The 24923-nt window shown below is 49.5% G+C and overlaps 2 long non-coding RNA genes across 4 annotated transcripts in view; both read left to right on the top strand.

The window, feature by feature from the left end:
- LOC119443926 (uncharacterized) overlaps window positions 1-24923 on the top strand; it is a 91352-nt gene that overhangs the window by 60809 nt on the left and 5620 nt on the right. The window lies entirely within an intron of this gene.
- Window positions 4063-8008, top strand: LOC119445598 (uncharacterized). Of its 2 annotated transcripts, XR_007465976.1 has the most exons (4): window positions 4116-4148; window positions 6886-6952; window positions 7021-7093; window positions 7688-8008. It is a non-coding gene; the product is annotated as an uncharacterized LOC119445598 (long non-coding RNA). The 2 variants fall into 2 exon arrangements; XR_005190637.2 differs by lacking the exon at window positions 6886-6952 and having other exon boundaries at window positions 4063-4148.

A 24923-nucleotide genomic window follows, 5' to 3' on the forward strand; every position in this document is an offset into this window, starting at 1 on the left:
GCGCGTGACAGAGTGTGGCTCGCGTAGGCTATAACTCGTTCAGTCCCGTCTTGCCTTTGCACCAGGATAGCTCCGAGACCGATATTGCTGGCGTCAGTGCGTACTTCTGTGTCGGCGTCCTCATCGAAATGACCAAGCACGGGAGGAGAAGACAATCGACGTTGTAGCTCGGCAAAGGCGGTCTGTTGTTCATCAGTCCAGAGGAATGGCACGTCGTCACGCGTAAGGTGAAATAGCGGCTCTGCAATCTTCGAAAAATTTTCAATGAAGCGTCGATAATATGCGCACAAGCCCAAAAATCGTCTGACACTTTTCTTGTCTATTGGAGCTGGAAAAGCAGCTACGGCAGCAGTCTTCTCGGGATCGGGCCGAACACCTCCCGCGCTCACGACGTGTCCGAGAAACTTCAGTTCCTCGTAACCAAAATGGCATTTCTCTGGCTTGAGGGTAAGGTCAGCCGATCGAATGGCTTCGAGTACATTCCGAAGGCGTCGAAGGTGCTCGTCAAAAGATTCCGAAAAGACAACGACATCATCGAGATAGACGAGGCAGCTTTTCCATTTGAGGTCAGCGAGAACGGTATCCATCATTCGCTGGAATGTGGCTGGAGCGGAACAGAGGCCGAAAGGGAGAACTCGAAATTCGTAAAGGCCATCTGGAGTAATCAAAGGCAGTTTTCTCGCGGTCCCGCTCATCTACTTCAATTTGCCAGTAGCCACTTTTCAGATCGATAGAGGAGAAATACTTCGCGCGCCTCAGCCTGTCCAGAGAATCGTCGACACGAGGCAACGGGTACACGTCTTTCTTTGTGACGTTGTTTAGCTTCCGGTAGTCAACACAAAACCGAAGCGTGCCATCTTTCTTTTTAACAAGCACGACTGGCGATGACCAGGGGCTGCACGAAGGCTGTATGACGCCGTCTTGAAGCATTTCCTTCACCTGCGTTTGAATGGCATGTCTTTCGGTTGGGGAAACACGATAAGGCTGTTGCTGTATGGGGTGCGCGTAGTCATAGGTGATGATACGGTGTTTCGTAATCGCCGTTTGACGTATATTCAACGACCGTGCAAAGCAAGAGTGAAACTCGAGTAACAGCTCGCGCAAGGGCTGTTTGTTGTCTTCAGGAAGCGTTGGACTAATGCCGACGTTGCGTAAAGGTGCTTCAGCAGTGCCAATTGCCTCGGAAACAAAACATTCAGTGACATCGGCGATTGGGTCGGCGTAGGCGATGACAGTACCGGGGAAAAGGTGGCGGTGTTCGTAGCTGAAGTTCGTGACGAGAACGTCAGAGTGGCCATCATGAAGATCAATAAGGCTTCTTGCTACGCAAACACCTTGAGAAAGCAGGAGCGAGTGATTGCTTTCTGCGACCGCTTCACCGTGTAAGAGCCTGTCACATGCCACTTGAACCACGACACTTGCACGCGGTGACAGCGCTGTCACGTTTCCAGTTAAGTTTGCGCTTCAATGCATAAAGCGACGTTTGGTTAAGAAACTAACTGGAACGCCAATGCATTTCTCCGCAAAGTTCGGGAATTAATATCTCGAAACTGGTGTCATCCCGAGAATTCGTTCCAAGTGCATCCGCCTTGCGAACTCGATGGCTACAATTTGTGAATTGCAATATGGGCCCTCCGGTAATTAGTTAAAACTTAATTAGTGATTTTTTGTTAATTATTCGATTATGCATTTCAATTTCTTGTGCAAGTAATGTCCGCCTCTTCGAGTAGACCAGAACCATGAACTAGAATTGTGCTATCTGCCACAGGCAACCTGTAAGAATTTTTGAAAGGGTTTGCTGAAACACCTTGTATACAAGGTGTCCCAGCTAACACGCAGCACGATTAAAAAAAAAAGAGGAACGGCTTTACGCGAAGCAAACCTAGTGCGTATTGTTTCCAGTGCCATGGAGTAACCGCCAGTAATCTTTGGTTACTGCGATTTAATTAGGTAATTGTAATTAATTATCTAACTCGAGAATTACTGTGCTAATTATCAAAATGCCAATAAGAAGATTGTAGAGCAACATAAAAAACTCCGGATCAGCTTTCTGTTGCTCAATACGAGTTACACGTGTTTTTCCGAGCGTGAAAGAAGCCTTCGAATACACGGAAAATGCCTCGAGTGGCCAGTCGTGCGGCAATTCTATATATATATATATATATATATATATATATATATATATATATATATACACTGTACATGTGTACAGTACCTACAGCGCTTATATAGCCCTTGCGCACCGCAGCGCCCCTAGCGGTCTCCATGCAAACCAGAGCTACGGCCGACGAGGGACAAGGCTCGGCCCTAAGGGGCTTCGCGCCTAAAAGCAGCGTTGTGGGCGGCCTTCAGGCTGCCAGTTGTGGCGTCCAGGGCGTGCTTAGTCGCGACGTCCTCTGCCCAGGTCACCAGCCGGAGTTGGAGATCCGGCTCGGTGCTGGACAAAGCAGCCTCCCACTGCTGCGGACTGGTTAGGTGCCAAGAGGCAGGGGGCAAGTGCGCCGGGCAGGAGAAAAAGATGTGATCGTAATAGGCACGGGAGCTGTCACATAAGCGGCAGGCCGGTGAGTACGCCTCGGGGTGGAAGAGGGCAAGACGTGCAGGAGTAAGAAAGGTGTGGGCCTGGAGGCGGCGCCACAAGTGTTGGTGGTGCTGCGAAAGGGATTTGTGCGGTGGAGGGAAGGTGAGACGAGATAGGCGGTAGTGCAAGGTGATATGGTGGTACGTGAGGAGCGCGTCGCGCGTATGCATTCCTGGCGGGGGCGGGCTTGCTCGGTCAGTCAAATCGTGAGCGATGGAATTGGCCGCCTCGTTGCCACGATGAGCCGCGTGAGCGGACACGCACATGATTTGGATTGGGGGAGAGGCAACAGTGTCGGAACGAAGATGCCGGTAGCCGGGGGTGCCACCCGTCCCACCGCGCAGTTGTAAACTGCAGGCTTGAAGTCACTGAAAATGTACTCCGCGGAGGTTTGCGTGATGGCAAGGGCAATAGTTGCCTCTTCGGCCTCGACGGAAAGTCGTATACTGAGGCAGTAAGAGTAGGTCGGAAAGAGTTGTCAGTGACTGCAAGGGCATGGGCTGGGTAGTGGCGGTACGGGGCAGCTTCCACGTAAGCCACGGTGGGTTGCCGTTCGTACTGACGCCAGAGCGCGGAGGCTTCCGCTGCTCCACGAGAAGCGTGGTGTTCAGGGTGCATATTCTTAGGGAGGGGATTAAGGGACCGGGGGTACGTGGGTTCGAATCCTGCCCCCGCCTCGGCAAGAAAGTTTCTTTTCTTTCTTGGTAGTTTCTTGCTACGCACGACAAATGACGGCTGGCTTAAACAGCTTCGCTGTTGAAATGTAACTAGAATGTACCATTGTACCATGCGCGAACAATTAAGACTGTGATAAGCCGAAATGACCAGCTAATGTTATCGCTGCATGACTGACGAAAGATGATCCGCTCTAGAACTAATTAACTCAGCCGATAGCTTTCTTGAATGAAACGTAATTGCTTCATATCAGCTGTCGCAAATAAAAAAAGTTGGTTTGATAGAGTTATTTCAGTCTTTCAGTAATACTACAAATGAGTGACTTTATCGTCGGTGACGGGATGTTTGCAGCCTCTACGACCATGATGAGGACGTTCACATTTGGGGCTGTCACATACTTATCAAAACGTATGATAAAATCATCCCTGTATTTGGAGTTCTTTGCCGACTCATCTAAACTCACTTGACAGTAAGCTTGGAGTCATGTGACGCGGCCCAAATTGAAGTGACAATCAAGTCTTCATATAAAGTTTGCATACTTACAGGCAAATATATTTATGCGATTAAACGTAGATACCACTGTCAGGTAGAAGTGCTGCGCAGTGGACACAATACAGTGCGTTGGCGTAATTCAAACACGGCCGGTATTTCGTGTCGACCGTGTTACAAACAAAACATGATGACTACAAGGCCAAACTTCAAAAATAACCTTCATTATGCGTAACAGATCAAATGCTGACAAGCTGTCTCCTCCGGAAAAGAGGTCACTGGAATTTTTCTCTGCACGTGTAGGAGGTCGTACAGGTATAAAACGCGAGTTCGGTCTGCAATTTAATGACCACTTCTAGATACAGGACACTCTGGCAACAACTGAGCGTCTGCTATTCCATAGGTGAGATGTTCGCAAGTTCTGCAAACTTCGATTCGCTAAGATTAAGGGTGTCTTTTACGGACGTTATCTTTTTAAATCGGCCGTGGCATATAGGACAACTCTACTTTTTAGTTAGGGCTACTCTAAAAAGTGAATGCCGTTTGCACGAGAAATCAAAAGGCATAATCGAATATAATCAGAATTTTGGCAACTAACTTTTCCAATATTTACTTTAGGCACAAATTACGGCATAAGAAATTGAGGCAATGAGTTCCAAAGTCATATTCAGTTCAACAGAATTCTGAGGATTACACAAGTTTGTAGTTGTTCGTTCCCAAAGTGTGCGAAAAAAATGCACTGGCGTTCACCTTATTTTACCGTCAGTGCTGAAAAGGCGATGAAATAGATAAACCAAATGGAACAACATTTAAAAAGTTCACTCTTCATATTCTGTAAATTAGTCAATCACGAATTTTAGTTTACTAAGCCAGTACAGTCAATCTCTTCGATTAAACCAACTGAATGATCAGATTTGGGCGATATGTCATAGCTAATACTGAAAAAAATTCAAGGTTAACACAGCACAAGTATAGATAAGCTATCTGACCACATCGGCAACATTTTTCGCTTGGATTTTATTTCTGACCAGCAATGTCTTGAAGCGAACCATTGATACGTGCACCTCTTAAACCAATATATCAGATGTTGCTATGGATATAAATTTAATTCCTTTTTTTCACCGAGTAAATATTTAATAGAAAGAGTGAAAATCAGAGAAGACATTGTTTCTTAACACCAAATCTCACTTCTGAACAAAAAGAGGAAACAGCATTTTCCCTTCGGTATATTAAGAAACCCTTTACATGAAAAGTTCTAATCTTCGAAAAAGCCGACTGGTGGGCGTGTAGGCACTGGATTAGTTGAGGTACACACAAGTGCACGTAGGGCAACTTTTCGTCTGCTGTTTCGTCTGGCGTGCCATTTAGCGCCATACCTCAATCTTTAACTTTGATCATCACCAGCTAATCCTAAGTTGAATATTATTTCGAATCAGAACTGAAATTCACCCAAACTTTCTTTCAAATATGAGAGGTGTGCAAGCATCGCAAAAAGACGTCCACAGAGGGCGGATAATACAGAACAGGCAAGCCCTGCTTCCTCGGCCCTTTGTCTGCGTCTTTTAACGCTGCTTGCAACTTTCCTAAGCATCAGCAGGCGCTGATTTTACGGTCTCGTCCGCCGGAGGCATGCTGACAAGCTCGATGTACCGATCGCTGCGGAGCTTCGTGGCGAGGACGCAGATCGCAAACATCCACCACATTGTCACGCGTAAGATACACAGACAAAAGAGATTATTTACACTGTATTTACACTGGAGATAGACCACCAGGCCAAGACTCGATCGCGCCAAGAGGTCAGACACTTCATCGTGTTTCTCGTTGCTGCTCGTCTCGAGGATCTGTCGATGGTATCGTAATACTATGAATGCCTAACAACTCGCGCAACATTCGGTACTTCAAAAGTTATTTTTACTGCTTGATTACGCCTCGAAAACACATATCTCTCTTAATAACAATCATCCAGCATATCATAGCGGATAAACAATTGTCTAAAGAATATCCCCTTGTTAACGAGCGTTGCCTACAGGCAACATACCGGAAAAAAGATCGCATGCTGAGTTTTCATATTGAGCACGAAGTTTCTAGCTACATATTTTCGGTCAACCCTAAATGACAGGCAAGAAGCGTCATTTGTCGTTGTAGAGCAGGAAAACAAGACGAGGAAGAACAACTATGGCACGCGGCCCGCTTTCATTTGTGAGCACGGTCAGAAGCACTGATCTGTGCTATGTTTGATCAGTTGTCAGAGGAGACAGACCGACGCAACATCTCCGGCAGCAGTAATGTGAAACACGTGATGTAAAGCAAATAAAATGCACACCTATGGTGCATATATGACGAGAGCTGCCTGCACTAACTCCAATTGAAAATGTAAGTGGCTTGGGGTGAAGCCGGCTTCCAGTTTTGGGCCACCTGTTTCCCGACTATTTCTGAAATAGGTTCCGGAATGTATTTTTTTATTTTCGTTGATTACGCTTACTATCGGAGTGTTTTGCTCATTTAGATGGAAAATACACATTTTCGTGTAGATATATATGACCCATTTAAGGAATGTTGTTCTGTGCATGCTTCCGATTTTTACAGCCCTCATACCTTACACCACAGGTCTAAGAAAGAACAACAAAGTATGACATTTATTTATGGGTCAACTGTTATGGAAAACTTAATGAATGTCATCAACCTAGACCATGCAAGCCAATGACGTAAGACATTAGAGGGCTTTGTTTATTCTGTACGACATTACAAGTTTTACTTACCCACCGCCTGCTTGTTCATTTCGATTAGTTACAACTGAGATTAACACTTGGACAAGTCAGTATGAGTTCATAGGGCTGACGAGTAGAGGGCAAGCGCTAATCCTAAAACAAAGTTTTTTTGTTGCAAGATCCTGCTTGTATGCGAACCACAAATGGAAAATTCCCGAAAAGACTAGAAAACACATCAACTGCTAAGAACAATATCCGAATTATCAAATAGGGAGAGGGCAAGCTGTATTGCTCAGACAGATGCCGGATCATGTACGTTCGGCATGACGTTTGCTGTGACGGTATCTCAATGCTTTGTGACATATCAGAGTAACTGTATTTTTTTACATGCAGTATTTTTAAAACGCCCATTTCTGTGGCCCATTTACGTAGAAGTACGTGCCAAGCTTGCCTAGAGTCACGCTATGCTGGAAGAAGTGGAAGTGGTAATCACATGGAAGTAAAAGAAAATTATTTTGGAAGTAAAACAGCCCTGAGAAATTACCTGTTCTTTCTTTTGGTGCCCAGCATTACCAAAGAAAAGGCATGCAGCTGAAAGGGATCCTTGTGGGCTTGGCCATCTTTGGTCTCATTGTGGCAGGTGAGTTGCGTTGCCTTCGAAGTTGAACCTACCATTGAATACAGAATCTCATAGTCCTGGCAATGTGCCCTTATGAACCTTCAGTGTACGTTCAGAATCTTGGCAGTGTAGGAATATAGTGAATAGTAAAGGAGAGCTTGAATGGCAACTGAATGCTTTGTTGCATCTGAAACACCTATCTTCCCTTCTAAATATATTTGATTGTGCCTAACACTGCTATGTTCAGGTTTCTATTTGCACATGCTCGTTATCGCCACCATCACCAGTCTATTCTGTGTTCGCTGCCCAACGCAGTCGGCCAGCACAGGGATCTACTGCTACCCACACCGTGCTCCAACTAAATCAATTTAACACAGGGGTGTTTTCATTTCTTCACCGAATTACGCTGCGCTTACTTTCCTTTCGCAGCGATTGCTTGACTCTAAATGTCCAAGTCTACGTACATGAAAATAACTATATATACGCAAGCTGAACCCAGGGATAATGTTTTTCCGTATTGTCATTGTTGGCTCTATTGCTAAGAGAATATCCATTTCGGTATTTCTGAGTTGCTGAAGCTGTTTGTGCCGTCCGTCATCTGCATTTTTTCCGCAGAGAGCGGAGCCATGCCTGCCAGCAGCGCAAGTGAAGCCGAGGCCAGGGCTGATCCCGAGACTGCTGAGCGTGCCGAGCAGAGCAATGCCGAGGAAGCACGTATCAGCGAAGCATGCATGGCTTCCCTGTGCGGATAGTAAACCGATGCAAGAGAGTGAGACGTTCAAAAGATTGTCTCTCGCAACAGTAGCACGAATACTTCAAAAGACGCACCGGCGCCGTTCAGTGCTCCGCACCATGCCCCGGTGGCGAACATTGGGGATTACGGGTGGCTGTTGCGCGCGCTCTTGCATTTAATAAAGTTGCTTTAAAAAATCTGAACTCCACTTTCGATGTCCATCAAATATTGATGCCGAAAGCATTTCACACTTGGCGTGCCCGCTAAACCCTTACATGCGGCTAACGGAAAAGACCCAGTTGATACATGCGACTCTTCAGATTATTTAATGATATACAAATGGAGCAAGCAATCTTTCACGCTGATGTAGCAAACAAGGTAATGAACTCATTGGTAGATAGAAATTTTAATTCACCAACAGCGGGCCAACGAGGTATGCTTCAGCCATGTAATAGTTCTTCAAAAATCGAAGTTGTCTTCGCCATACACTTGTCCAAACGATTCCTACAGACTGAAGCTTTTCTTATTCTCCCACTCTTGTCCAGTTTCCGTCAGAGCGGAACATGCCACAGTGAAATTATGGCACTTTTCATTCGATTTCAAGCGAGAGATACTAATGTAAGGAGTAGGCAGATGTATGATTTTAACTAAAGAAAAACGTTTGGTTCGTTTCCCTGCACTGAGAAAGGGGACAGGCTAACTTTAAACATAACATGCAAGGGGAGGAGATGAAAACTGAGTGCAAAAACGTGCACAGCCGGGGGCATGCAACAGATTAGGCTAGTGTTATACCTTGGCTGCAGAAGCCTGTTGCTAGTGGTAGGCCTAATACATTCATCACTCACTGCTGCAGGGGCGAGTGAGGTCGGCGTTGTAAAATGGTCAATTTCCGAAAGTGTCTATAACAAAAGTGATGTTGCACAGTCGCTAGCTGTCGTCCTTGAACACAGTTAGGACAGTCACTGATGACGTGCTTCGGGGTCTCCGTAGTGTTGTTCACAAGCAACTATCTTAACCTTTCCAATATAGAAGCCAAAGAACTCGTAAAGCCCCCTTGCCAACATCGCCAACAATTGAGGGATGCCATTATCTGGGGAAGTAGGATTTGGTTCTGAGGGTGATAGAGCTGATTCTGTTAAAACTTGGCGGGATGCCATATCCAAAATGATGTCGCCTGCGAACATCGGCAGCTCTCGACTTGCATTTGTCATTGAAAACGGCAACGGTAGGTAAATGTTTTCTGTCAACACTGACTAAGAGGAAGCATGCGTCCATTCTTAATGTATAGCAGAAACAGGTAACGAAGAAGAAGATTAGCACGCGTCTCGCTTTCTTTTGTAAGCACCGTCCGATGAGACAAACCGTTGGGAGATCTCCGGCTGCAGTGTTGTCACACACGTCCTATAAATCAGTTGAAATGCACACCTCTGGTTCATATATGACGAGAGCTTTCTTTGGAAACTCCAAATCAACGCCTAGGTGGCTTGGGGTGACGACCATTTCTTGTTTTCTGACGCGTGTTTCCCCGCTATTGCGGAGAAAATTCCGCCAAATATCTTTTGTTTCCATTGATTACGCTTATTCTCGATTTGTTGTGCACGTAATGCCAACTAGCGTTTTGGGGAGGAAGTGCACGGAGAAGACGAGAAAGTAGAGGATCTGACTGAATGGTTCTGAGCCAGGACACAACCACGTTGTCATCTTGTTCACATTGTCGTCCAACCGCGTGACAAAACTGGTGGAGGCGCTACGTACAACCACGACGACGCATCCCATGCACAAGTCCCGGCCAACAGCGGGAACACGAGTCCTACGCCAGCGAACACCCCAGTTCACAGAGCAATCTGTCGACAACCAGGCTTATCATCAGAGACACCAGGACAGCCTACTATGACGTCGTGTGAAATCATCACGGAAGTTCCGACCCCTCCTACTCCGAACTACTGTACCCTTCAGAATACGCTGTCGCCCCCTGCCTTTCACGGAGATTTATATGAGCACGCGGATGACTGGCTGAGTGAGTTTGAACGTGTCTTCGCGTTCAACTGCTGGGATGATGCCACAAAACTTCAGAACGTGTACTTCAGCCTAAAGGACGCCGCCCGCACGTGGTTCCAAAATAGAGAAGACGTGTTAACATCCTCGCGTGAATTCCGACATCACCTTCGGGAGTGCAACGGGAACACCGACCGCGGGAACACACTGAGCGTGAACTACAATCCCGCGTTCACCTGCCGAATGAGGCCGTCACCATGTACGTCCAGGAACTCGACTTTGCAAACGAGCGGATCCTGCCAGGCAACAGGACAAAAAGTTACCCCACCTGATGCGCAGTGTGAAGGAGCAACTTTTCTCTGCTCTGGTGCGAAGCCCTCAAAAAAGTGTGGCCGAGTTCCTCACTGAAGCTGTGATGATGGAGAGAGTCCTTTATCAGTTGTCTGCCCTCTTCGACCGGCAGGTGAATGCCGCGTCAGCTCCCGAATTGTTCGCCGCCTTCGGGATCAGTAGCACCGAATGGTTTCGCGAAATTGTTCGCCTTGTCGTCCGTGAAGAAATGGTGAAGCTCTACGGAGTGAGACACCCGCCGGGGTGGCTCAGTCAGCTAAGGCGTTGCGCTGCTGAGCACGAGATCGCGGGATCGAATCCCGGCCGCGGCGGACGCATTTCGATGGAGGCGAAATGCAAAAACGCCCGTGTGCTTGCGTTGTAGTGCACGTTAAAGAACCCCAGGTGGTCAAAATTATTCCGGAGCCCTTCACTACGGCGTGCCTCATAATGAGAACTGGTTTTGGCACGTAAAACCCCAGAAAGAAGAAGAAGTACGGAGTGAGACAGCAATGGTCGGCTCCATCAGCGGTATAATCCGCGATGAGGTTCAGCAAGCACTGCACAGCCACCGACACCCATTCATTCCCAACATGGTGCCCACTGATGCGAAACTGGCCCCCATGTTCGCAAATATTCAGCCCCACACGTATGCGGAATCCTTGCCGAACTACAGGCCTGTTTCCTTGCCTTACGAAACTACATGCCTGTTTCTCGCCCCACAGTCTCAATTCAGGCGACGCCGCCAGGCGCAATTCAAATCAGCGCACGCTGGCTTGGACGTCTACAGTCGTCGTGCACGCCCGCGGAAGTCTTATCTCTTGCGTACGTCAGATAGACGACCCCTCTGATAGCTTTGCGGTCAGGCCGGTCACATTTACCACGAGTGTCCGTATCGACAACTTTCAACAACTTGGGATTCGCGGTTTCTCCATCTACTCGCCACATCCTCAGGTTGGCCAGAGGCCAAGGGAAATTGAAGAGTATCTGGCCCAGCAACGGGTACCTTTCACATGACGTCAATCTCGGTCACCATCTCCGAGGCAACCCAGACCCATTCGTCCACTTTTCGGGGCGACGGCACAGGGACGCTCGCTGAGACCCTGTCGGGAAAACTAAAGGTAGCGGCCTTCGGTGGCGAGGTCGCTGGGACTCACACTGCGGAAGACTTTCCATCGACGCTTACACGAAATGTCGCTAATTCACTGAAAACGGCAAGTCCTACGCGTAAGGAATATTAACATCGGGCGCATCCCCTATAAGTGCAGTGGCAAAGAATCGCCGGTTACCCCATTTGAACTTGGTGATCGAGTCTCGCTAGAGATACCTGTGCTGATAGAAGGTCTACAGGTCAGGGCATTGGTGGACACAGGTGCAGACTATCAATTATTAGCGGAAAATTGGCAACGATTCCTGAGAAAGTTATGACCTCTTGGAATGGAACGCGTATTCACATAGCTGGAGGTCACGTTGTTATTCCGCTGGGCCACTGTTCTTGCAAGACATTCTTGCGTCGACATTTGTAGTTACCTGCGTCGTCCTCGAAGACTGTTTGCGTCATCTCATCCTCGGTGTGGACTTTCTTCGCGAGTACGGCGCAGTTATAAATCTTCGTGAGGGCCGTCTGCCCTTCTCGACACAACGTGCCACAGAGCAAGATGCCGATAGCTGTCGTAAACCTGCGCTGCGTGTTGATGACGACAGCATGGCATGCGAAAACGTGGGATCGTTCCCCACCTGCGGCCCGTTGTTTTTAATTCATTTGCATTTACATTTATTTATTATTTATCCAATTCAGCTAGTAAATCATTTCCCCTGTGTTGCAGTTTGTGTCATGCTTCTTTGGCTATATATATACAGATATATATATATATATATATATATATATATATATATATATATATATATAGTGTAAGAGAACATGTAGGCCGTCAGACTCTCTATTCTCCCAAGCGAGAGCTCCACCACCAGGCCCAAAATGGTGATGATGATTATGTACAGGTGAGAATATGAAGCGTATGAGTAATGCTCACACTAATTTCCCCGCGCGCGCGAGCGGCCAGCGAGGCCGCGACTTAGCCAGGAGGAAAACGTTGAACGTACGTTTGAGACGCGAAACGTGAACGATCTCCGAACTTCGACAACGATGGTCTGAGGAAACCTCGACTGGAGTAATACAATATTTCACTGGAGTTGTTTGTTCATTATTAATGTATGGGCCAAGGAAGCGCGATTGAAAGTTCGCACGCAAACCGGGTGTACGAATGGGCGTCCAAAGAGGCACTTCATCTCCAGGACGAAAGGAGACGTCTTGACGAGAGATGTCGTAAAGTTGCTTGCGGTCTAGTTGACTGACTTCTGTGTTGAAGCGAGCACGGTCACGACATTCAAGTCGCGAGACGAACTGTTCGGGTATACTGGCCGAGGTGTTAGTTGGGGCAGTAAGAAAGCGGCATCGATGGTGAATGTCGGCGAACGGCCGTAAACGAGGTAGAAAGGTGAGTACCCTGTAGTTCGTTGGATAGCAGTGTTTTGAGCAAACGTCACAAGCGGTAGAAGTTTGTCCCTGTTGTCGTGGCTTGGCCCGATATACATTGATATTATGGCGAGTTGTCAGCGTCTCGACGACGACGACGATGTTGCGCCTCGGCTCCTCCGCACGTGTGAGCTGAGCGCGATAGTAGAACGCGACAAGATGCCAAGAACGGCGGCAAGAGTAACAGCGTCTGTGAGGGGCATATAATAAATGTGGGGGCAACCAAACGCCGTCACGTCTTCCCACAATATCATATCTGTTAGCGTGCGATGAAATCGCTCTCTTAAGCCATTTGTTTGAGTGTGGTATGCAGATGTCGTCTTATGAACTGTGCCATAAGCTGTGAGTACTTCTTCGATCATTTGGGACATGAAAGTCTTGCCGCGATCACTCAACAGTACACGAGGTGCACCATGATGCAGCACAATGGCATCCAGAAAGAAGTCGGCAACGTCAGAGGCTGAACTCGAGCGTAGAGGGGCGGTCTCTGCGTACCGTGTGAGGTAGTCGACATTAGTCACGATCCTTCAAATATTCGTTAGCATAGCTAAAAATGTGGTTGATCCCTCTTATATAGGAATCGGTATAGAACACGAAAGTGAAACGTGTCTTCACAGAAGTAGTGTAATGTTTATTGCACATTGATATATAATGTCTATTGGTGTTTTGTGGCTAAAGCGCCCTTAGGCGTTGATGCACCCACGCTGACGCCTGGTGGCACGTCTCCTCCATCACGACTACCAACGTCGATGACCATGAGCAACCGTCGTGCATATGGAAGCTGCACTACGCTGCACACTCTAGCACAACGCGAAGAACGAAGCACGTAACTGACACACTAATACAACGCGCAAGACAAAGCACGTAACAATCGTCACCGAGTCAAATCAGCGCGTACAGCGCGTCGTAATTGCAGCCTCCGCGATCAACTTCAGAAACATTTTCAGAGCTAATTGCGGAGGCCACGCTCCGCTGTGCTGAGTACGGTGAACGCCACTACCAACGCCACCTAGGTGGCGTTGGTAGTGCTTCTTGATGCCAGCGTCCCTTCGAATGCTGGCATCGAGGTGTCGTAGTGGTGAGACCACCGAAGCGTTCACTGTCGGTGCGCGTTAGTGTCATAATGCAGTACTTCTCTTTTATGCTCGTAGGCGGCGGCACCGCCCCGAACAAGAGCGCGGGTACACGGAGGAGTGTTAGATATATAAGGCGCGTCTGTGTAGCTCTCGCAAATGCGTTTGTGGCGCAATGGGTTAAACGCTCGGCGATCTATCGTCGCGGACCGAGAGGTCGTGGGTTCGATTCCCAAATTTTGCATGTTTGTGGAACTTTTTCTTCTGGTTTCTTTCTTTGTATTATGTTCTATGACGTATTTCCGTGACGGAAATACGTCAGTGAAGTCTTGGTGGACCCCGGCATAAAACACTTTCGTGTTAAAACCTGCTGGCGTTATGGGCAGAGGTCCGACCAGATCCATTCGATCGATGGAAAAAGGTGTCCGTCGGTGTTGTAAATGTGGCGGTGAAGCACATCGTTGTCGAGCTTAAATAGTCGCAGCTGTCGACGTAATCGGGGATTCGGTGCAGAAATAGTACCGCACAGGCGTTGGATGATGCTGATGCAGTAGGGATCAGAACGTTGACAAGAGGCAAACTGAGCGGCTCGATTAGAAGACGGCGTGTCAGTAACCGTTAGCGGTAATAACGTAAGTGGAGACATAGTCTTATGATCAAATGGCGTAGAATGGAGAGAGTGCTGGTAGATAATAGTGGCAGGGGGCAGCGACACAGAGCATCGGCATCTTGATGATTTTTTTCCAGACTTGTACACAACGTCAAAATCATACTCTTGTAATCGGACCACTCAGCGACCAAGGCGTCCAGACAAATTTTTCAGTGACGACAACCAGCATAAGGCGCGATGGTCGTTTATGACAGTGAAGACGCGTCCATAAAGATAGGGTCGAAATTTTTGTATGACCCTAACTACTGCGAGACATTCCTGCTCTGTGATCGAGTAATTCTGTTCGGCAGCCGTTAATGCGCGACTGGCATAAGCAACAACTGTCTCTGGTGCAGTGGTATCACGCTGTAGAGGGGTAGCACCAATCCCATTGCCACTAGCGTTGGTGTGCAAACAAGTTGGTGCGTTCTCATCGAAGTGACAGAGGATGGGCTCGGATGTCGAGGCTTGCTTAAGGGCTTGGAAAGAAAATTCGCAGTCGTCTGCCCAAGAGAGCTGTGCCCGACGTTAGCAACTTGCGCAGAAGCGATGCCGTGGCAGCAAAATGACTGATGAAGGGGCGGAAGTAGGAAGCCAGGCCCAAGAAACTTCTTAATTGGTTTTGAGTTTCAGGGCGAGGGAAGCGAATCACAGCAGCAACCTTGTCAGGATCTGTTCGAATGCCATCTTTACTGATAAGGTGTCCGAACACTGATGTTCTTTCGGGCAAAATAGCATTTCTTTGTGTTGAGTTGGGGCCCAGCGTTAGAAACGCATGTTGAAACGTTGTCCAAACGCTGCAGGTGCTGACGAAAAGTTGTATAAAAAATAACGATATCATCTAAATAACGCAGACAGGTCTTTCACTTAAGGCTGCGTAAAACTATGTCAATCATGCGTTCAAATGTTACAGGAGCATTACATAAACCGAAGCACATTAGGTTGAACTCGTACAGTCCTTCAGGTGTTGCAAAGGCTGTTTTGTTTTTGATTGATTAGTGCATGGCAATTTGCCAGTACCGGGAGCGAAGGTCTAGACTTGAGAAATATTCAGCGCCCTGGAGGGGGTTAATGGCATCGTCGATTCTTGGCATCGGATATACGTCTTTACGCGTGATCTTATTAAGTGCTCGATAATCGATGCAGACGCTAGACGCTAGTGGGTCCAGCGCTTTTGCTCGTAACGGCGCTCGTGCTTGAAAGCCGTCTCAATTGACTGTCGACGCTGCGCTGCTCCGATCTATATAATAAACGCTTTACAATTGGTGGAGCGTGCTGCGCCCTCAAAACGTGCAACCTGGAACTTCGATCCCGCACCGTACCCAGGGGCGGATCCAGGTTTTTTCTGAGGGGGGGGGGGGGGGTCAGCTTCTGTCAATAATGATGATGATAGTAGCCTTTCCTATTTAGCAAAATTGACCGTTTCTGCTCACGATAAACTCGCGTTTTTAACGGCTAGAGCAACACCTGTAGCCCGCCGTCGTGGCTCAGTCAGTTCAGGCGTTGCGCTGCTGAGCACGAGATCGCGGGATCGAATCCCGGCCGCGGCGGCCGCATTTCGGTGGAGGCGAAATGCAAAAACGCCCGTGTGCTTGCGCTGTAGTGCACGTTAAAGAAACCCAGGTGGTCAAAATTAATCCGGACTCTTCCACTATGGCGTGCCTCATAATCAGAACTGGTTTTGGCACGTGAAACCCCAGAAAGAGGAAGAAGACCTGTAGCGAAGCCAGGTATCGGTTTCTCCGAGCGTATAGGAAAAGGACGTTACCCAATACAGCCATGTGCTTGGCGGCTGTGCCTGATAATACAGGGTGTTCCAAACTAAGATTTATGGTTTTCTTAAAATTAGGCACTGGGAGGCACGCGAAGTCCACCTGTACAAATAAGTTATGTGGCCAGGGGGGCACAAAGTGAGATGATAATTATCGCTGTGAGCAGCCTAATTAACTAAACTTGAACGATAATTTTTGTCGACTGCAGTAAGTGGGTATGTTTGTATTGAAAACTTAGAGGCGGTCGTGTTTCTACACAGTATCAATCCGAAGAATTATTCTAGCGTGTCCGTGCTACGAGATATCCGATCCCAAATTTCAATTGTCGTACTGCGCAGAGTTATCGAGTCGACGCGGAGCGGTTTATGCTTTGTGTTGCTGTGGAAGGGAGGCATTTTGAACATTTTTAGGGCATTCGCATCTTGATGGGTGAAGTGTTGTCATGAGATTTGTGCATGACAACACCAAACTTAAAGCGGCAGTATGAAATATTCGTTAGCATAGCTAAAAATGTGGTTGATCCCTCTTATATAGGAATCGGTATAGAACACGAAAGTGAAACGTGTCTTCACAGAAGTAGTGTAATGTTTATTGCACATTGATATATAATGTCTATTGGTGTTTTGTGGCTAAAGCGCCCTTAGGCGTTGATGCACCCACGCTGACGCCTGGTGGCACGTCTCCTCCATCACGACTACCAACGTCGATGACCATGAGCAACCGTCGTGCATATGGAAGCTGCACTACGCTGCACACTCTAGCACAACGCGAAGAACGAAGCACGTAACTGACACACTAATACAACGCGCAAGACAAAGCACGTAACAGAATCGTCACCGAGTCAAATCAGCGCGTACAGCGCGTCGTAATTGCAGCCTCCGCGATCAACTTCAGAAACATTTTCAGAGCTAATTGCGGAGGCCACGCTCCGCTGTGCTGAGTACGGTGAACGCCACTACCAACGCCACCTAGGTGGCGTTGGTAGTGCTTCTTGATGCCAGCGTCCCTTCGAATGCTGGCATCGAGGTGTCGTAGTGGTGAGACCACCGAAGCGTTCACTGTCGGTGCGCGTTAGTGTCATAATGCAGTACTTCTCTTTTCTGCTCGTAGGCGGCGGCACCGCCCCGAACAAGAGCGCGGGTACACGGAGGAGTGTTAGATATATAAGGCGCGTCTGTGTAGCTCTCGCAAATGCGTTTGTGGCGCAATGGGTTAAACGCTCGGCGATCTATCGTCGCGGACCGAGAGGTCGTGGGTTCGATTCCCAAATTTTGCATGTTTGTGGAACTTTTCTTCTGGTTTCTTTCTTTGTATTATGTTCTATGACGTATTTCCGTGACGGAAATACGTCAGTGAAGTCTTGGTGGACCCCGGCATAAAACACTTTCGTGTTAAAAAGGTTTCTGTTGTTAATGGTGCAGTTGTTGCTCTTGATTTCAATAAAACTTACAATACTTAAAAATCAGCAGTCACTTTATTTGCGTAACCCAGGGAAGAACCATGCCCGGTCATCTAGTCACAATTACGCACACGCACTGCCCTCCGGCTTCTCCGCTCGCGCCATTATCTTGGCAATGGCAGCTGCCGCCATCTTTACAGGCTGCGCGGTTGCGTGTTACGACAGCAGTTACGGGTTCTTCGATTTTTTTTTTCATTTCACCAGCCGTGAGGGGAAGGGGGACAGTTATTGTCTTTGGGAATACCTCCGCCCCGTTGTCAAACTGAACGCCGCACGCAACAGTCGCGTCACATCAGGGAGGAGCTTTGCGCCGATCCTCACTTTCTTGCAAGTTGCATGCGTAATCATGCGAACAATTGAAATATGGAGTTGGATATCTCGGAGCACAGACATGCTAGAAGAATTCTTCCAAGTGAAACTGTGTAGAAACACGACTGTCTCTAACTTTTGAATACAAACATACACAGTTACTGCAGTCAATAAAAAGTTAATTATTCAATTTTAGTTAATTCGGCTGCTAACAGCGATAATTATCATCTCACTTTGTGTCCCCCTGGCCACATAACTTGTTTGCGCAGATGGTCTTCACGTGCCTCCCAGTGCTTAATTTTAAGAAAACCATAAACCTTAATTTTGAACACTCGGTATATCTAGCCTGTATGGTTTCTTAAAATAAAATTTGGGACGATCTGTTGCAGGTTCGTTATAAATGCGTGAGCACGCGGCCGTTTTTAGAGTTTTGTTGGGACACCTTGATTTCCTTACGAAGATTATTTGTGTTCGGCTGATACACCTTCGTTTGATTTGGAGGACTAACTTCCCTATTCTCAAACAGCCCTCGACTCGCATCTCTTCCTCCACTCCACCTTGTTGAGCACAGCGCCGCCTCTCGACTGATAAAGACGCGACAATTTAAAGAATTCCTGTGAATGATCATGAAGCTCAGTGACCACGTCTTTGGAGGGATGGCGGTGCTATCTTTCCTCTTGAGTCGAGGTGTTGTGTTGACTAGAGGAACGTTCTTGAATGCGGGCGAAACGCCCCGCTCCAACGCGGCAACCCCTATGCTGGGTGCTTACGGTATGCGAATCACCGCGTATGAAGACTCACGACGCCACCTACAAGAAGAACGATGTGGCGTGTTAGCCGAGAGCGCGAGCCAGCGTCTTCATGTTTTGTTTCCCACTCGACGCCTTTCTTTTACACAAGGAGTGCATCTGCTCCCGTTTCTCTAACCCAAATCCTCCTTGCTATAACCACGCGACGCCATCCTAGGCCCGCGCGCTGGCGTTGGCCGCTCACGTCACGCTCCCCCACTTCGCAGACGCGGCTCGAGGCTTCGCTCCGTTCCGCGAGAACGCCCACTCAGCCAAACGGATCCGGCGGGTTTAAGCCTGGTATGCTTAATGTACGACAATAAAACTGCGAAGTTAGAATGAAAAACTTGTAACGTACGAACGGTACTGTGCTCGTGCTGGATATTGTCAACGCGTAACTGTGATCACAATTAGTGCTACAATTAAAAAAGTTGCCTATGCGTAGTTCTTAGTTTAGCTGCTAGTTGTTATTTATATATGAACACTTCAGTGAGAGATCTCTTTCATTAAGCAGGTTGGTCGCGGAAGCGATGACAGCCAATGAGGCAACCGATGACACCCCGCGGGGGAACTAAGTTAATCAGGCGCGAAGGCGCTTGCGCGCACGTCGGCGTGCTTGGCAAAAGGGACGTCCCCTCGTTCATTCGACGACATCGACGGGACGAGTAAGGCACGGCCGGTGCCAGGAGATCCAAGGTGTTCATGATAAAAAATAACTACGGCAACTTCGCGACACCACACTCCTACGGAATACAACTAAGCTTGTGAGCGAGCTAGCTTTACTTCTACATGGCTGCTACCACTGGTACTCGCGAAAAATACTTTTGAAGAATGCTGGTGGCCATATTTTTTTGCGACAATTCCATCCCCCTGTCAGCGAGGGGGCGATGCAGAAATCTGAGGGGGGGGGGGGGGGTCAGGACATCCGGACATCCCCCCTGGATCCGCGCCTGGTACCGTCGACCATGCCTGAAGAAGCCTCCCAGCAAGTACCTCCCCCTGCACCGGCACCGTGCTCTGGTGTGCCGCGCCACAGGGACCCTGCTATCTTCACAGGCGCGGACGACACCGATGTTGAGGATTGGCTTACGACCTACGAGCGGGTAAGCGCCCACAATAAATGGAACGAAGTAGCTAAGCTCAGCAACGTGCTATTCCACCTCGCGGGTGTGGCCAGCTTATGGTACAACAACCATGAAACAGATTTTCCGAAGTGGTAAGACTTCAAGACATCTTTTGTCGAGGTTTTTGGTCGCCCTGCTGTTCGTAAGCCGCGCGCCGAACAGCGTTTGCGGGAACGAGCTCAGCAAGCAGGCGAATCCTTCACAAGTTATATCGAAGACATCCTGGACTTATGCAAGAAAGTCAACGTGACCATGTCGGAGTCTGATAAGATCAGGAATGTTATGAAAGGCATAGAAGACGATGCCTTCAACATGCTCCTTGCCAAAAATCCTCGCACTGGGCCGAGATAACTACAATGCGCCAAAGTTACGAGGAGCTACGCAGGCAGCGGTCATTGACCCGTCGCCCTACATCGCGCGACGAACACCTCGCTGGCTTGACGGCCATTTATGATCAGTCAGCGTTGATGGCAGAAATGAACGCTTTCGTGCGCGAGGAAATTGCACGCCAGCTCTCCTTGATGGCCTTTGCACAACCACCACCAGTACAAGAGCCAACGTCAAGTTTTGAGCCCCCGCTCCGCAACACCATCGCGCACGAACTCAACCAGCTTTTGCCTGAGCGCCATCACCATGTTCCTGCGGTCGCACCTCTCCGCTACGCTGAAGTCGCCGCCAGGCCGCAACAGATCCCTCCGGCTGCACCACTCAGCTACGCGGAAGTCGTCGCCAGGCCCCACCCCTTCCCTCAAGGTGGGCCTCTCACATACGCCGACGTCTTGACTTTGCCCCGACCACAGCCCGCGATGCAACCATATCACCAGCCGCCCCGCACAACGCGTCCTCCTACATGGACGGGGCCCACCACAGCGAATCGGTGGCGTACATCTGACAACCGACCTATCTGTTTTGCGCGCGGCTACGCCGGTCACGTCGCACGCTACTGTAATCGCGTGCAGTCACCTAGCGCTCCAACATTTGCGCCAAGTCGTATGGTCGGCTCTCCCCGCCCATATTACGACGACCCTTCGGCATCGTCACCGACGTTCCGCTCAACGCCCAATACCCGCCGCTCACCTTCTCCACGCCGACGCTCGCTATCACCGATGCGGCCCCGTCCCGCAGCTCGGGAAGAGGAAAACTAATCGTCGCAGTCCACGAGGCAAGGGCTGCGACGCCGGCGAAACGCGAAAGTCCTCAGGGTAGCCCGACGAATGTGATAGACGTGTTTGTTGATGGTGTTCACACATCTGCACTCGTGGACACCGGAGCCGCCGTATCAGTTATGGACGCAAAACTTTGTCGCTTGATTCGGAAAGTCACGATTCCCGTTACTGGACTGTCCCTCCGCACAGCCGGCACACAGCGTATTCACCCGTTAGCGGCGTGCACAGCTCGTGTTGTGATTGAGGACGTTGTATACGCCATCGAATTGGTTGTAATTTCGTCGTGCTCCCATGACGTTACCCTCGGATGGGATTTTCTCTCCCGCCACAATGCCGTCATTCATTGCGCACGGGCCGAACTAGAACTGTCGCCGCTCTCAGATTTGACGATCGCCGACGATGCTTCTCTTCCGAACAAACTCCTCGTCAGACACGACACCACCGTTCCTCCTAACTCGTCAGTGGTTGTCTCTGTGTACTGCAGCAGCCTCTCCGACGCCGTCGCACTAGTTTCTCCGTCTGGCCGCTTTTCCACTCGAAAAGGTCTCCTGCTAATTTTTGCGACGGTGAACATTACACAGGGCTCTAGTGCTATATTTATTTGTAACCCGTTCTCGAACCCTGTGTTGCTACTCTACGGAGAATGTCTGGGCAGTGTCGAAGCTATCGCAGACGTACAAATTACGGACGTTCCCGAAGACCCATGCTGTGCCCGTTACAGTACGCTCGGCTCGATTTCTGCGTCTGGCCCATTGCCTATAGATGTGTTCGATTCTTCTGTTGCCGATGACCTTACACCGGGCCAGCGATCACAGCTTCTGTGCCTCCTACAAGAATTTTGTGCTTCTTTCGACGTCGGGCAACCTTGCCTGGGCCGGACGTCAACTGTTACACACCACATCGATACTGGCTCCCAATCGCCATTGCGGCAACGACCATATCGTGTATCGGCTACAGAACGTCGCGTGATTAATGAACAAGTGGCCGATATGCTCCGCCGTGAAGTGATTCGACCTTCCCACAGTCCATGGGCATCTCCCGTCGTCCTTGTTACGAAGAAAGACGGTTCTGTAAGGTTCTGTGTGGACTATCGGTGCCTCAACAAGATCACTCGTAAGGACGTTTACCCGCTTCCGCGAATCGATGACGCTATTGACAGCCTACAAGGAGCAGAATTTTTTTCATCTCTCGATCTGCGCTCAGGGTATTGGCAAGTACCTATGGCAGATGACGATCGACCGAAGACAGCCTTTGTCACGCCCGACGGCTTGTAGGAATCTAACGTCATGCCGTTTGGACTTTGTAATGCGCCAGCAACTTTTGAGCGCATGATGGATACCGTTCTGCGCGGCTTGAAATGGCACACGTGCTTGTGCTACCTTGATGACGTCGCTGTTTTTGCACCGGACTTCTCCACGCACCTTCAACGCCTCCGGCGTGTTTTGACGTGTGTGAGAAACGCCGGCCTACAACTGAATTTAAAGAAGTGCTGATTTGCAGCGCGGCAGCTGACAATACTGGGTTACGTTGTTTCCAAGGATGGAATTCTCCCCGATCCAGCCAAGCTTCGTGCCGTCGCCGAATTCCCTAAGCCTCCGTCCATCAAAGAACTGCGAAGTTTCGTCGGTTTGTGTTCTTACTTCCGACGCTTCATTCGAAATTTCACCGCCATCATATCACCTCTGACGAAGCTCCTTGGATGCAACGGACCCCTTCATTCGTGGTCTTCAGAGTGCGAGGAAGCGTTCGCAAATCTCCGTCGTTTGCTGACGACTCCCCAATTTTGCGCCACTACGACCCGACGGCCCCTATAGCAGTACACACAGATGCCAGAGGTGTTGGCCTCGGCGCTGTCCTTGCGCATGTCTGGCTTTCCTGAATATGTCGTGACCTATTCCAGTCGCACCCTTACGAAAGCCGAGACCAATTACACTGTCACGGAAAAAGAATGTCTGGCGATCATCTGGGCTCTTACTAAGTTCCGGCCTTATTTGTATGGCCGCCCATTTGATGTCGTCACCGACCACCATGCACTATGTTGGCTGTCATCGTTGATCGTCTTGCCCGCTGTGCTTCGCCTGCAGGACTTCGACATCCGCGTGCTGTACCGCAACGGACGCCAACATTCCGATGCCGACGCCCTATCACGCTCTCCCTTGCCTGACGACAATACCTGCTGCTCACTATTCCAGCTAGCTGTTTCTACAATCGACTTTGAGACTATCGCTTCCGAGCAGCGCAAGGACCCGTGGATTGCTTCGATTATATACTTGCTTGCTGACCCATCACCACAGTCAACCACTCGTACGTTGCGTCGTCAGGCTCGCCATCTCGCGGTTCGCGACAACCTGCTTCACCGACGCAGTTATGCCGCAGACGGCCGCCAGTGGTTGTTTGTAGTTCCTCGCAGTCTGCGCTCCGAAATCTGCGCATCCTTTCACACCGATCCACAGTGCGCACACTCAGGAGTTTTCAAAACCTGACAGCGCTACTACTGGCGAGGAATGTACAAGTACGTTCAACGGTTCGTTCGCTCCTGCCCCAACTGCCAGCGCCGGAAATCTTCACCCCAGCTCTCGCCGGCTGGTCTGCAGCCTCTACCCTGCCCTACCCGGCCGTTGGGGCGCGTTGGAATTGATTTGTACGGGCCACTTCCCTTGACGTCGGCTGGTAACCGCTGGGCTATTGTGGCAGTAGATCACCTCACGATACGCCGAAACCGCCGCTCTCCCAGCAGCTACAGCGCGCGATGTTGCCTCATTCCTGCTTCGCCGATTCATCTGCGGCATGGTCCACCCCAGGAATTGCTCAGTGATCGCGGACGTGTCTTCCTGTCGGAAGTGGTTGAAGCCATTCTTAACGAGTGCCACGTGATTCATCGCACAACTACGGCGTACCACCCACAAACCAATGGCCTCACAGAACGCATCAACCGCACGCTCGGCGACATGCTTTCAATGTACGTCGCCTCCGACCACACGAACTGGGACGCCATTCTGCCCTTCGTCACCTACGCGTACAACACCGCTAGTCAGAGCACCACTGGCTTTTCGCCCTTTTTCTTACTATACGGTCGGCACCCGTCGCATACCATCGACACAATTTTACCTTACCGGCCGGATGCATCCGAGGGCTCACCTATTTCTGCCACAGCACGACATGCTGAAGAATGCCGTGACCTCGCACATGCCTTTACTTCCAATGACCAAGAGCGCCAGAACAACACTCGCGGCGACTCCACCTCCGAGGTCGCCTTGCTTCCTGGCGCGCTTGTGTGGCTCTCTGTCTCGTTCACCACCCCTGGCCTCTCATCGTAACTACTCCCGAAATATGAAGGCCCTTACCGCGTCGTCGAACGCGCATCTCCCGTGAATTTTGTTATCGAGCCAGTTCAACCGTCTTCGGACCAGCGCCGTCGTGGACGAGACATTGTCCACGTCGACCCCCTCAAGCCATACTACGATCCTGTCATCCTGACGAGCTGTTAGGCCGCCGGACGGCTCCCTTATCACTCCCGGGGTAATTGTAGCGAAGAGAGACGCTAGAGGGTCCATCTCTAGTCTGCCAGACGCTAGTGGGTCCAGCGCTTTTGCTCGCAACGGCGCTCGTGCTTGAAAGCCGTCTCGTTTGACTGTCGACGCTGCGCTGCTCCGATCTCTAATAAACCCTTTACAATATATATATATATATATATATATATATATATATATATATATATATACATACACTGTACATGTGTACAGTACCTACAGCGTTTATATAGACCTTGCGCACCTCAGCGCCCCAAGCGGTTTCCAGAGCTACGGACAACGGACGACGAGGGACAAGGCTCGGCCCTAAGGTGCTTCGCCCCTAAAAGCAGCGTTGTGGGCGGCCTTCAGGCTGCCGGTTGTGGCGTCCAGGCCATGCCTAGTCGC

The sequence above is a fragment of the Dermacentor silvarum genome, chromosome 3, assembly GCF_013339745.2.
Source record: "Dermacentor silvarum isolate Dsil-2018 chromosome 3, BIME_Dsil_1.4, whole genome shotgun sequence".
In the NCBI taxonomy this organism is placed as follows: domain Eukaryota; kingdom Metazoa; phylum Arthropoda; class Arachnida; order Ixodida; family Ixodidae; genus Dermacentor; species Dermacentor silvarum.